Source organism: Macaca fascicularis, chromosome 7 (genome assembly GCF_037993035.2).
Source record: "Macaca fascicularis isolate 582-1 chromosome 7, T2T-MFA8v1.1".
Taxonomy (NCBI): domain Eukaryota; kingdom Metazoa; phylum Chordata; class Mammalia; order Primates; family Cercopithecidae; genus Macaca; species Macaca fascicularis.
This window is the reverse complement of record NC_088381.1, coordinates 51122819-51136373: the sequence shown is the minus strand read 5'-3', so window position 1 is coordinate 51136373 and position 13555 is coordinate 51122819. Positions and strand designations below refer to the sequence as shown.

The 13555-nt window shown below is 39.1% G+C and overlaps 1 pseudogene; it reads left to right on the top strand.

Moving 5' to 3' along the window:
- Window positions 1–1125: 1125 nt before the first annotated feature.
- Window positions 1126–13555, top strand: part of LOC123574455 (E3 ubiquitin-protein ligase ARIH1-like) — a 32702-nt pseudogene continuing 20272 nt past the window's right edge.

Sequence of the window (13555 nt, the reverse complement as noted above, 5' to 3'; positions counted from 1 at the left end):
TCCTTTGGAGTATTGAATTACTTTTAAAATTGAAAATCTTTGTATATAAAGAGCATTATAGTTACTGTAACCTGGGCTTTACAACCTAAAAAGTAATTGACCAGATTACGCATTCTTTTTGCTGGTTATATTGGTTTTGCAAATTGGAAAGTTTTTTAAAATTTTTTTGAATCTATTGCTTTTCCCTTTTGAATAGTAAGCTATTTCAGGAGGCCAGGGAACATGTCTTATCTGAATTCATTGGAAACATTGTGCTAAGTATTTACCACTATCTTCCCCGCCCACTCCCGCTTAAGTTCTGCTCTACTATCTTCTGTCCAGAGGTTTGCTATTTAGTTAAAACTCTAGGTAGTACTTGGCATATACTCTTGATGTATTAGATATGGAACACCTCTGTATTTAGATACATATTTTATGAAAAGCTAATATGTAATTTATTTTATATAAAATGTTTGAAGTTACACTTTTTTCTATTTCTTCTCCTTTCTCAGTAAATTAAAAATATTTCAAAAGAACGTTTAGAAAGCAAGTCTATTATGTAAAATGAGACACATGTAATAATTGTATTTTTAAGATGATTTGTGTGGTAAGATAAATTGTTTACTAAAGCTAATATGTTTAAATTGCTTTAACTAAAATTATTAAGAACATGAGTTCATTTGTATAAAATATACCCTACCCATGTAAAATATTACTCTTTGTAGAGTAATATTTAATCCTGAAATTTTAGTTGCAGTACTGTTAAAATACTAATAGCTTAACTTCCCAAGATTCAATTATTTAAAAACAAAATTTAGAAAAAAAATAGCAAAAACTCAGTCGACTAGTTTACATATATATACACACCCACACACACACATATATACATACACATATACTCGTATATATGAGAGTAGACTGAATTTTTGCTACTTTTTTGCTGCTTGCAATATATATATGCACATGTATACACACACCTTTATTTGCTATAATTTGTACCATATAGCTTTTATTTCCTCAGAGTAAAAAGGTTATTATCTTGTTTTATTTTAATTCAGCTTCTTGCTTTTCCCTATAGAAAATCAGGTTTTTGGAGAGCTCTAACAGTGTGCAGTTGCTGGGCTCTTATCCTTTCTGTTTAAATAATGCAGGTACTTTGATGGAAACCTGGAGAAGCTCTTTGCTGAGTGTCATGTAATTAATCCAAGTAAAAAGTCTCGAACACGCCAGATGAATACAAGGTCATCAGCACAGGATATGCCTTGTCAGATCTGCTGCTTGAACTACCCTAACTCGGTGAGTATCTGGTAGTTTAAGGCTAGTGCTGACTTTGTATTTCAGAGGGTAAATCAACTTCCATTATTTAGACAAAGGAAAATCTGTGGGACTTTGAGTAGTAGCCTCTAAGCCATAACCTATCAATGTATTCAGTGTGAGGAAAGGAAGGAAAAGAGTAAGAGCTTGGTTCCTCTTCCCTCCAACCCCTATTTGTTTTTTAAAGCAGCAACAACTTGTCCAAGTTGTCATTTATAGACCTAAATTTTTCTGCAGTTTATTTTATCACCACGGGGAGAACTGTGTAATAGATAGGCAGTGAGTAGAATTGTTTCTCATCCAAATTAAAATAGATTTAAACTGTGTTTTTTAAATATCCAGAAACACTCATAAATATTGTTAATACTATTTGCTAGGGAACTCTCAGAATTCTTCAAAAGATAAAATTTTCACTTAATCAAATCCATTCAAATGGAGATTGTTAAATATGGTATGTGGGGACAGAGTTGGAATAGAACCAGCGATAAGGAAGACAACCAAATAACTGATGTTAATCCCTTAAGTACAAATATCCTTCCTAAACATTTCTTGAACTGAAGCTGGGCTCAGTGGCTCATGCCTATAATCCCAGCACTTGGGGAGGCCAAGGCAGGCAGATCACTTGAGGCCAGGAGTTTGAGACCGTCCTGGCCAACATGATGAAAACCTGTCTCAACTAAAAATACAAAAAAATTACCCTGCCGTGATGGTGCGTATCTATAATCCCGGCTACTTGGGAGGCTGAGGCATGAGAATTGCTGCCTGGAAGGCAGAGGCTGCAGTGAGCTGACATCGTGCCACTGTATTCCAGCTTGGGTGACAGAGTGAGACTCCGTCTCAAAATATAAAATAAAATTTACTGAACTGAGATGATTTACTTACTTGATGCTTTACCTGAGTGTTTACTAAGGAAGTTTAGTCTTAAGATGTCTTAAGATATCTAAGAGATAACTTAATTCCATGATAATTACAACTGTCTTGTTCATGTTCTCTGCTTTAATTGTTAAGTAGCTCTTCCTAATAATTACTGTATACCAAATCTTAGACACTGTTATTTTCACAATGAATCTGTTAATGGGGTCTCACTATGCCACCCAGGCTGGAGTGTTATGGCTATTCACAGGCACAGTCATAGTGTACTACAGCCTTTATCAGACTCTTAAGTTCAAGTGTTCCTCCTCCCTCAGCCTCCCAAGTAGCTGGAATTACAGACATGCACCATCAAGCCTGGCTAATATTTATTTATATTGAAGGATTTTTATTGTTTATCTTAGAGTTGTATATGTGTATCTCTAATGGGGTCCATTTGTGGGAAGTTAACTTGTTCACATATACAAGTGATGAGAAAAGTTTTAAAAGAAAATTAAGTACTCTTAGAGAAATAGAATGATCAGTGAGTTATTTAGTAGGTAAAGTGGTGAACTGAATTTTCAAATTCTCAAGTTCTGATCATAACTCTAACGTGAAATTTTTGGCTTTAGGGGGAGGTAAGCCATTTAATGTCACTGGATTTTTCTTTTTTCTTTTCATTCTTTCTTTCGAGATGACCTTGCTCTGTTGTCCAGGCTGGAGTGCAGTGATGTGATCACTGCAGCCTCAAACTCTGGGACCACAGGCGCATGCCACCATGTCTGGCTGATTTTTCTGGTGTGTGTGTGTGTGTGTGTGTCTGTGTGTGTGTGTTTTGTTTTGTTTTTTGTAGAGACAGGGTTTTACCATGTTGCCCAGGCTGGTCTGGAACTTCTCTGAGCTTAAGCAATCTGCCCACCTGGCCTCTGAAAGTGCTGGCATTATAGGTGTGAGCCACCGTGCTCCTCCGTTTTTTTGTTTTTTTGTTTTTGAGACGGAGTCTCGCTCTGTCACCCAGACTGGAGTGCAGTGGTGCGATCTCGGCTCACTGCAGGCTTCACCTCCCGGGTTCATGCCATTCTCCTGCCTCAGCCTCCCGAGTAGTTGGGACTACAGGCGCCTGCCATCAAGCCCGGCTAATTTTTTGTATTTTTAGTAGAGACGGGGTTTCACCATGTTAGCCAGGATGGTCTCAATCTCCTGATGTCGTGTTCCGCCTGCCTCAGCCTCCTAAAGTGTTGGGATTACAGGCATGAGCCACCGCGTCTGGCTTCTTCTTTTCTTTTCTTTCTTTTTTTTTTTTTGGCATGAGTTTTGCTCTTGTTGCCCAGACTGGAGTGCATTGTTAGTCTTGGCTCACTGCAGCCTCTGCCTCCCAGGTTCAAGTGATTCTTCTGCCTCAGCCTCCCGAGTAGCTGGGACTACAGGCTCCCGCTGCCACACCTGGCTAATTTTACACCTGGCTAATTTTTGTATTTTTAGTAGAGTTGGGGTTTCACCATATTGGCCAGGCTGGTCTTGAACTCCTGACCTCAGGTGATCCACCCACCTTAGCCTCTCACAGAGCTGGGATTACAGGTGTGAACCACCGCACCCAGCAGTTTCTTTTTCTTTCTGAGTTGAATAAGATATTCTTTCAATTTTCTTCCACCCTGAAAACTGTATCATTTCTCTTACCTTAAATCACAATTCTAATTTGAATATTTTAAAAAAGTACTACTGTTACAATATATTAAATTCGTATTTTGACTATTTTATTGTCTTTAACAGATTCTCTTTGCCAGTTGAGTTTTACATAGTGCTCACAGTTAAATGCTTCCGTGAGGTAATACTAAGACCCAGGTTTTACAAGGTTTCCTTACTTCTTGGTGTTTTTCCTCCTGCTCTATCATAGCCAGTTCCTTCTTAATTGAAATCTTAACTCTGATTTGAGTACTGAAGCTAGCTGCTTACAAATATCCACTATAACTTTCTCACTGTTCTTGGTATTGTCTAACAGTCTCAACAAACTAGAATTCAAAATCATGACTTGAGATTTACAGCGTAAATTTTTGTTTTGTACTTGTAACTGATGATGGAGAACCTATTCATTGAACACACTAGGCACTACTCTAAGAAACAATGGAGAATAAATACATAATTCCTAACTTCAAATAATTTACGGGTTAGTTGGATAGAAAAGTAGTAAGGTGACATATTCAGAAAGAATGGTAAGTGCTTCAGCAGGGCAAATATAAGATACGATACTGTGGGAACGTGTTGGAGGGATACCTAACCCAGTTTTTGATCAGGGAGGACTCACCACAGAAATTCACAGAAATTGGAACTAACATCTGAAGGCATGGTAGTTAGGCTAACCAGGAAAATGTAGCAATACAGAATCCAAAGGAGGAGAGAATGTACTTTCAAGAACTGGGGGATGGTAAATAGTACGAAAAAATTCAGAGAAAAGATTTAAAAAGTTAATTTGAAATGAAGTGAAGGAGTGAGGTAGGATGAGAAACCAAACTTCATGGGCTAAAGAGTCATTGACTTGAAGGTGGGAAAGGAAATGGAAGCAATAAATGTAAACCAATTACTCTTTGACAAGAAATTTTCCTATGCAAGTGATAGGACAAGATAGCAAAAGGAACAGCATGGGTTGGCAAGTAAGTTAAAAGCATTATGGAAACTGCTAAGTGTTCCGAAAAGTATCATGACAAAACTAGGATGTCCTTTCCTCATAATTTTTAGACAAATATAGAAAGATAAGTTGAACCTCTAGAGTTTTGAAAGTAAATGTCACCTGAAATTCTTCATGAAGCTTTATTATTGGATGAGTGAGTTCTTTACTTACATTGTATAACTCCCACATTTTACTACTCTCCAAGCATTTGTACTTTTTTATTATATATATCTTCAGTATCTTTATCCTTCCAGAAAGCAATTTTTGCTTTATGCAGCGTCACACGCACATTTTAAAATAAGTACTTTTGCTAGCTTAGTTTACAACCCTTTGGAGTTAACTGTCCTGAGTGGCTGCTTCTTTAAAAACAATGTCCTGAGACATTGGAGCACTTTGTAAATTCATAGATTCCACTCTCCACCCCAGTCCTTCCCAAGTGTGTTGTAGCTAATTTTTTTAACCCTAGCAACTTCATGTTTTAGGTTAAAGTAGTTAAGATAGTAGCTGTCCTGGCCCACCACTGTACTGGGAAATGTAGCTGCGACTACAGTGTCTCTCTACTTTTTTTTTAGATGGAGTCTTGCTCTGTCGCCCAGGCTGGAGTGCAAGGGTGCGATCTTGGCTCACTGCAACCTCCGCCTCCTGGGTTGAGGGGATTCTGCTGCCTCAGTCTCCTGAGTAGCTGGGATTACAGGCATACAGTACCACACCTGGCTAGTTTTTTGTATTTTTAGTGGACGCAGGGTTTCGCCATGTTGGCTTGGCTGGTCTCGAACTCCTGAACTCAAATGATCCACCCGCCTTGGCCTCCCAAAGTGCTGGGATGACAGGCGTGAGCCACCTTGCCCAGCCCTATTGGATTTTTTGAAACAACAACAAAAAACAAGGTGCAGAAGAGAATTTGTGGTACTGTTACAGTGTGTGTGTAAGTGTGTACATTAGAACACCTCTGGAAGAATATGTAAGCAACTGGAAATAGCAGTTGCCTCCGGGTAGAGGAAACAAACAACAGGGATGGGAATGAGGGAGGCCTTTTTTTTTTATTGAGACAGTCTCACTCTGTCACTCAAGCTGGAGTGCAGTGGCCCAATCTTGACCTACTGCAACCTCCGCCTCCTAGGTTCAAGCGATTCTCCCGCCTCAGCCTCCCAAGTAGCTGGGACTCCAGGTGCCTGCCCCCACACCTGGCTAATTTTTGTATTTATAGTAGAGACAGGGTTTCGCCATTTTGGCCAGGCTGATCTTGAGCTCCTGATCTCAAGTGATATACCTGCCTCAATGCCACACCTGTCTAATTTTTGTATTTTTAGTAGAGACAGGTTTCGCCACATTGGCCAGGCTGGTCTTAAATTCCTGACTGTAAGTTATCCGCCCACGTCTGCCTCCGGTAGTGCGTAGTGCTGGGAATACAGGTGTGAGCCACCGCGCCTGGCCTAGGGAGGCTTATTTTTCAGCATAAACTCTGAACTTGTACTGTTAAAAAAATTTGTTTTTAATCATAAGCCTATATAACTTACTCAATTAAAAATAATTTAGTGGTAAATTATTGCAAAATGTTCTTTAAAATAAGGTAACCATTATTTGAATCTTTTTAAAAGACATAATCCTCCAGATCATCTAATATTATTGAAAGTGTTTACTTCATGTCGCATTACAGGATACAGCTTCATTTAAGGATCCCTTAACTCTAACATTTTAGAACAAAGTGTTAGTTACTATTATCCTTAGCTATTCCGAATGTCTTTTCATAACAGGTTTATTGAGATATAATTTATATACTATCCAGTTCACCCATTTAAAGTGGTTTTAGTATATTCTACAGAGTTACGTGCCATCACCACAATTTTAAAAACACTTGATAATCCCCCAGGAGATACCTTTTTAAATTCACCCCCTAATTCCTCCCAAGTCCCCCAGCCCGTAGGCAGCTGCTCATCTGTTTTCTTTGTCAATGGATATACCTATTCTGGACATTTCATGTAACAGAATCAAACAAGGCTTGACATGGCGGCTCACGCCTGTAATCTCAGCACTTTGGGAGGCCGAGGTGGGTGAGTCACGAGGTCAGGAGTTGGAGACCAGCCTGGCAATATGGTGAAACTCTGTCTCTACTAAAAATACAAAAATTAGCTGGGTGTGGTGGTGCGCTCCTGTAGTCCCAGCTACTTGGGAGGCTGAGGCAGAAGAATTGCTTGAACCTGGGAGGCGAAGGTTGCAGTGAGCCGAGATGGCGCCACTGCACTCCAGCCTAGGTGACAGAGCGAGACTCGGTCTCAAAAAAAAAAAAAAAAAAAAGTAAAGAATCAATGTGTGATCTTTTATGACTGGCTTATTTTCAGTCTTTTACAAGAAATTTCACTATGCAAGTGATAGGAGAAGAATCTTGAAGACAAGGTTCATCTATATTGTGGCCATGTATCAGTACTTTATTTCCTTTTATGGCTGAACAATATTTTATCTGTGGAAATTATATGGAAAAAATACTTTTCTTCTTCAGTTGATGGACATCTGGATCGTTTTCATTTTTTGGCTGTTATGAATAATGCTATAATGAACATTTGTGTACTAGTTTTTGTATGGATGTGTGTTTTCATTTCTTTCAAGTATATACCTAGGATTGGAATTGCTGGGTCATATGGTAACCCTATGTTTAATATTTTGAGGAACTGCCCGATTGTTTCCAAAGTTGCTGTGCCATTTTACATCTCTATCAACAGTGTACGAAGGCTCCAATTTTTCTACATCCCCACCAACACTCATTATTAATATTATCTGTCTTTTTTTTTTCTGAATAGAGCCTCACTTTGTTGCCCAGTGTGGAGTGCAGTGGCATGATGACAGCTGACTGTAGCCTTGACCTCTCAGGCTCAAGTGATCTTCCCACCTCAGCCCCCCTGAGTAGCTGGGATTACAGGCATGTGCTGCCACACCTGGCTAATTTCTTAATTTTTTGTGGAGACAGAGTCTCACTATGTTGAGCCCAGGCTGGTCTTGAACTCCTTGCCTCAAGTAATCCTCCCCTCTCAGCCACCCAAAGCGCTGGGATTACAGATATGAGCCAGTGTGCCCTGCTTTCTCTGTCTTTCTAATTATAGCTGTTCTAGTGAGTGTGAAGTGGTGTTGCTTTGTTTTGTTTGAGACAGGGTCTCATTCTTTTGGCCAGGCTGGAGTGCAGTGGTGTGTGATCTCAGCTGACTACAACCTCTGCCTCCCAGGCTCAGGCAGTGCTTCCACGTCAGCCTCCCAAATAGCTGGGACTCCAGGCATGCGTCATCATGGCTGACTAATTTTTGTATTTTTTGTAGAGAGACAGGGTTTTGCCATGTTGCCCAGCCTTCGTGGTGGTTTTGATTTGCATTTCCATGATGCTGAATGATACTGAGCATTCTTTCATATGCTCATTTGTCTGTCTTTTTATATTTAATACAGATGTTGCTGCCTGCCATTCCTAAGATGTATGTGTGTTCAGTGTATTTGCATGTCCAGATTTCACCATGAAAAGTTCATTTTAGGAGCCCATCTATTGTCAAACTGGACATTTTAGCCACTGTAAGAAATGTGACCTTATCAAGCCCTATTGAGTCACTGTTTATAGTGATTTTTCTGATCATGTCTTTGTTAAGTTCATGTTTTATTTTTCTTACAGTATTTCACTGGCCTTGAATGTGGACATAAGTTTTGTATGCAATGCTGGAGTGAATATTTAACTACCAAAATAATGGAAGAAGGCATGGGTCAGGTAAAGATACCAAGTTGTTTCTCACTTTTTTGTTGAATTTCCTGTAGTGTTCAGACCCTTGCACAAATTTGCACAAATAAAAACAGGTGAAGCTTTGTGTATCATGAATCGCATGGGGAACATTTTTCTAGATTCAAACAACTAAAGGTAATAGGCTTTTCCCTAAAGTAATGTGGCATTCCAGTTAAAGAGCCACTCCAGGTAATGTTTTCTCAGCCGGCATCAGTATTGGTATATGTTAACTGAAACTTGTTTCACAGTTTTGTAAGATTATCTTGCTTTTACCTTTAAAGTTGTGTGTTTAAAAACCAATCACTCAGGTTAGCAAGTCTAGTTGCTTTATGGTGATAAATATACTCTCACACACATTTCCCTTAGGGAGAAAGGGAAGGATTGAGATCCTATAAACATTAAGGTATTCCCAGAACCTAGCAAAGTGCCTGGCAATGGTAAGCATTCATTAAGTATTTGTTGAATGAAGACAGTTTAAAGTTCAATCTTTTTCAGACTATTTCGTGTCCTGCTCATGGTTGTGATATCTTAGTGGATGACAACACAGTTATGTAAGTATTTTTGATAGATTCTGCATGTGAATATTGGTTAGTTGGTTAAACCAAATTAATTTTTACTTAGCACCTCAAAGGAAGTGGAACTTCTCAAAGTCTGAAGAAACTTTTACATCTACATTCCATTCCTTAGTAGCAGTACAAAAGCCCATTTGTAATTTGGTTAAACGCCTGATCACTATTCTTACAAACTTAGAAATGCATGGTAGCTAGATTTTGATAAACCTTGGGATTGGAGATTAGATTGTGCATATCTGTTAGTTGAGGTGCTCTTGGAAGCAGATCCCAAGATAGAAAAAAAAGTGAAACTGACCCATTGTGGAATAGCATATGTGTAAGGTAAACAGCAGGAGCAGATAGACATTGATGTAAGCCTGACATCTGTTAAAGGCTAGAAAGAAGGAAGATTGTACAGGAAGAGACTTCACATGATACAGCTATGAGAGTCTTTAGCAGCCCTGTGGGGGAATTTCTGTGCATAGATTGCCTATAGAGGGATACCTTAATAAGTAGAAAGAGCTGGGCCCAGTACGCTTGATATGCTCAGTCATTGACGGAGACTACCCAGGGAATCATGGTCTTTGCTGAAACACTGCTACTGATTTCAGATACACTACAGCTGGAGGCAAGCTGGAGGCTTTCAGCTAACAACTCTTCTTGTGAAAGGTTCTTTCTTTTTTTTCTTTCAACTTTTATTTTAGGTTCAGGTGTACATGTGCAGGTTTGTTACATGGGTAAATTCCTTGTCCGTAAGGTTTGGGGTACAAATGATCCCATCACCCAGGTAGTGAGCACAATACCTGATAGTTTTTCAACTCTTGCTGTCCCACCCTACTCACTCTAATAGTCCCAACTGTCTTTTATTCTCATCTTCACGTGTATTCACCGTTTAGCTCCCACTTAAAAATAAGAACATGCGGTATTGAGTATTTCTGTGTTAATTCATTTAGAATGATGACCTCTAGCTGCATTTGTATTGCTGCAAAGGACATGATTGTGCTGTCTTTTTTATGACTGCGTAGTGTTTCATGGTGTACATGTGCCACATTTTCTTTATCCAGTCCACTGTTGATGGGCATCTAGATTGATTTCATGTGTTTGCTATTGTGACTAATGCCACAGTGAACATACTAATGAATGTGTCTTTTTGGTAGAGTGATTTATTTTCCCTGTGATCTCACCAACATCTGTTATTTTTTTACTTAACATTATTTTTTTGTTTTAATTTTTTTTACTTTTAAATAATATTCCTTATGACTGGTATGAGATGATATGCTACATCATTATGGTTTTGATTTGCATTTCTCTAATGATTAGTGTTGTTGAACTTTTTTTGTATCTGTTGGCTATGTGTTTGTCTTCTTGAGAAGTGTCTATTCATGTACTTTGCCCTTTTTTTTCTTTTTTTAAGTGAAAGCAAATTTATTAGAGAAGTAAAGAAACAAAGGAATAGCTACTTCATTGACAAAGTAGCCTGCTTATTTTTAAATGGGATTATTAGTTTTTTGCTTAAGTTCCTTTATAGATTCTGGATATGAGGCTTTTTTTGGGTGTATAATTTGAATATTTTCTCCCATTCTGTAGGTTGTCTAATAGTTTCTTTAGCTGTACAGAAGCTCATTAGTTTAATTAAGTCCCACTTGTCAATTTTTGCTTTTGTTGCAGTTGCGTTTGGGGACTTTGTCATAAATTCTTTGCTAAGGCTGATGTCTGGAATGGTATTTCCTGGATTTTCTTCTAAGATTTTTACAGATTGAGCTCTTACATTAACGTATTTAATCCTTTAGTTGATTTTTGTATATGGTGAAAGATACAGGGGTTAAGTTTCATTCTTCTGCATGTGGCTAGCTAGTTATCCTAAAAACCATTTACGTGTGTGTGACTATTATCGATAGGATTGCATTATTTATTTGGCTCTCACCTTGAATGTTATTGGTATATATTAAATGCTACTGAATTTTGTACATTTATTTTGTATGCTGAAACTTTACTGACTTTGTCAGCTCTCGGAGCCTTTTGGCAATGTCTTTAGGGTTATTTCTAGGTGTAGAATCATCATCAGTGAAGACTGATAATTTGACTTCTTTTCCTATTTGGATACGTTTTATTTCTTTCTCTTGCCTGATGGCTCTGGCTAGGACTTCCAGTACTATGTTGAATAGGAGTGGTGAGTATGGGCATCCCTTTCCTAAGTGGAATGCTTCCAGCTTTTGCCTGTTTTCAGTATGATGTTGGCTGTGGGTTTGTCATAGATGGCTCTTTTTATTTTGAGGTATGTTCCTTCAAAGCCTAGTTTGTTGATGGTTTTTATCATGAAGAGATGCTGGACTTTATTGAAAGCTTTCGCTGTGTCATTTGAGGAGATGATAATGGTTTTAAATTTTGTTTATGTGGTCAATCAATTTATTGGTTTGCCCAGGCTGGGGTGTAGTGGTGCCGTATCGGCTCACTGCAACCTCTGCCTCCTGGATTCAAGCAGTTCTCCTGCCTCAGCCTCCCGAGTAGGTGAGATTACAGGTGTACACCACCATGTCCAGCTAAGTTTCATATTTTTAGTAGAGACAGAGTTTTGTCATGTTGGCCAGGCTGGTCTCGAATCCTGACCTCAGATGATCCGCCTGCCTTGGCCTTCCAAAGTGCTAGAATTACAGGCATGAGCCACCGCACCCGGCCAATAACTATTTTCAGTTTGTGATGGCAACAAATCTTTGTCAAGAGAATTGTCTTATAAATGACCAGAGTGACACTTGCTGCCACCTTCTTGAGAATGCCTAGTCTCGAAGATGGATGCTCACTTTCTTTTACTTCCTTATCAATATCAGATAAACTAAGGGTAGAACCTTGTCCTAATAACTATTGGCTGACGTTTGCTATCACCGGTCCTGGTGGTCCATGCCAGGTTTAGATAACTTTTTAGGTTAAGGTCAGCTATCAGAAATCATTAGGATTTGTCATACCCAAAAAGCATTATGAGTAATACATGTGTAAATAAGATGCGTTTGTTTGGCAAGCAGGGCATCTGACTTTTGGCCTGAGAATATTCCTTATTATTATTTATTGATATAAAATCTGTAACATAAAACTCATTTTAATTACAGTCATCCTTAGTGTACTGGGGATTGGTTCCAGGACCCACACCCTACACCCTGAATATACCAAAATCTGCACATGCTCATGGCAGCCCAGCAGAACCCATGTATACAAAAATTCGACCATCCATATATGCAGGTTTCACATCCCACAAGTAACTATTTTCGATTCACATTTGGTTGAAAACTATTCATGTGTAAGTGGACCCATGCAGTTCAAACCTGTGTTGTTTAAGAAGCAATGGGTTTTTTTTGTTTTTTGTTTCTTTGAGATGGAATCTCTCTCTGTTGCCCAGACTGGAGTGCAGTAGTGGCATGATCTCGGCTCACTGCAACCTCTGCCTCCTAGGTTCAAGTGATTGTCCTGCCTCAGCCTCCTGAGTAGCTGAGATTACAGGTGCCCGCCACCATGCTCAGCTAATTTTTTTTTGTATTTTTAGTAGAGATAAGGTTTCACCATGTTGGCCAGGCTGGTTTTCAACTCCTGACCCCAAGTGATCCGACCACTTCTGCCTCCAAAAGTGCTAGGATTACAGGCGTGAGCAATTGCTCCTGGCCAGCAACTGTATTTTTAAGTATATAATCCAGTGGCTTTTAGTATATACATAATATTATTCTAGAAACATTGCCTAATTGCAGACTATTTTGATCACCTTATATCTGTTAAGCAGTCATTTGCTACTCCTTTCTCCCTCTCTGGACATTTCATATAAATGGAATCATATAATATGTTGCCTCTTGTGATTGGCTTCTTTAATGTTTTCAAGATTCATCCATGTTGTATTATGAATCAACACTTTATTCCTTTTCATTGCTGAATAATGGTTCCATTATATGGACATTTCCATTTTTTACAGAAATGTGTTATGTGAACATATGACCATTTGTGTACAAGTTTTTCATTGGGCACCGGTTTTTTTTTTTTTTTTTTTTTTTTGAGAGGGAGTCTCGCTCTGTGGCCCAGGCTGGAGTGCAGTGGCGCGATTTCCACTCACTGCAAGCTCCACCTCCCGGGTTCAAGCCATTCTCCTGCCTCAGCCTCCCGTGTAGCTGAGACTACAGGCGCCCGCCACCATGCCTGGCTAATTTTTGTATTTTCAGTAGAGACGGGGTTTCACCGTGTTAGCCAGGATGATCTCGATCTCCTGACCTCGTGATCCGCCTGTCTCGGCCTTCCAAAGTGTTGGGATTACAGGCGTGAGCCACCGCGCCCGGCCATAAACACCTGTTTTTAATCTCTTAAGTATATCTGTACCTCAAAGGAGAATTGCTGGGTCATGTGGTAATGCTATCTTTTACTTTTTTTTTTTTTATTTTTTGAGGTGGAGTCTCGCTCTGTCGCCCAGGCTGGAGT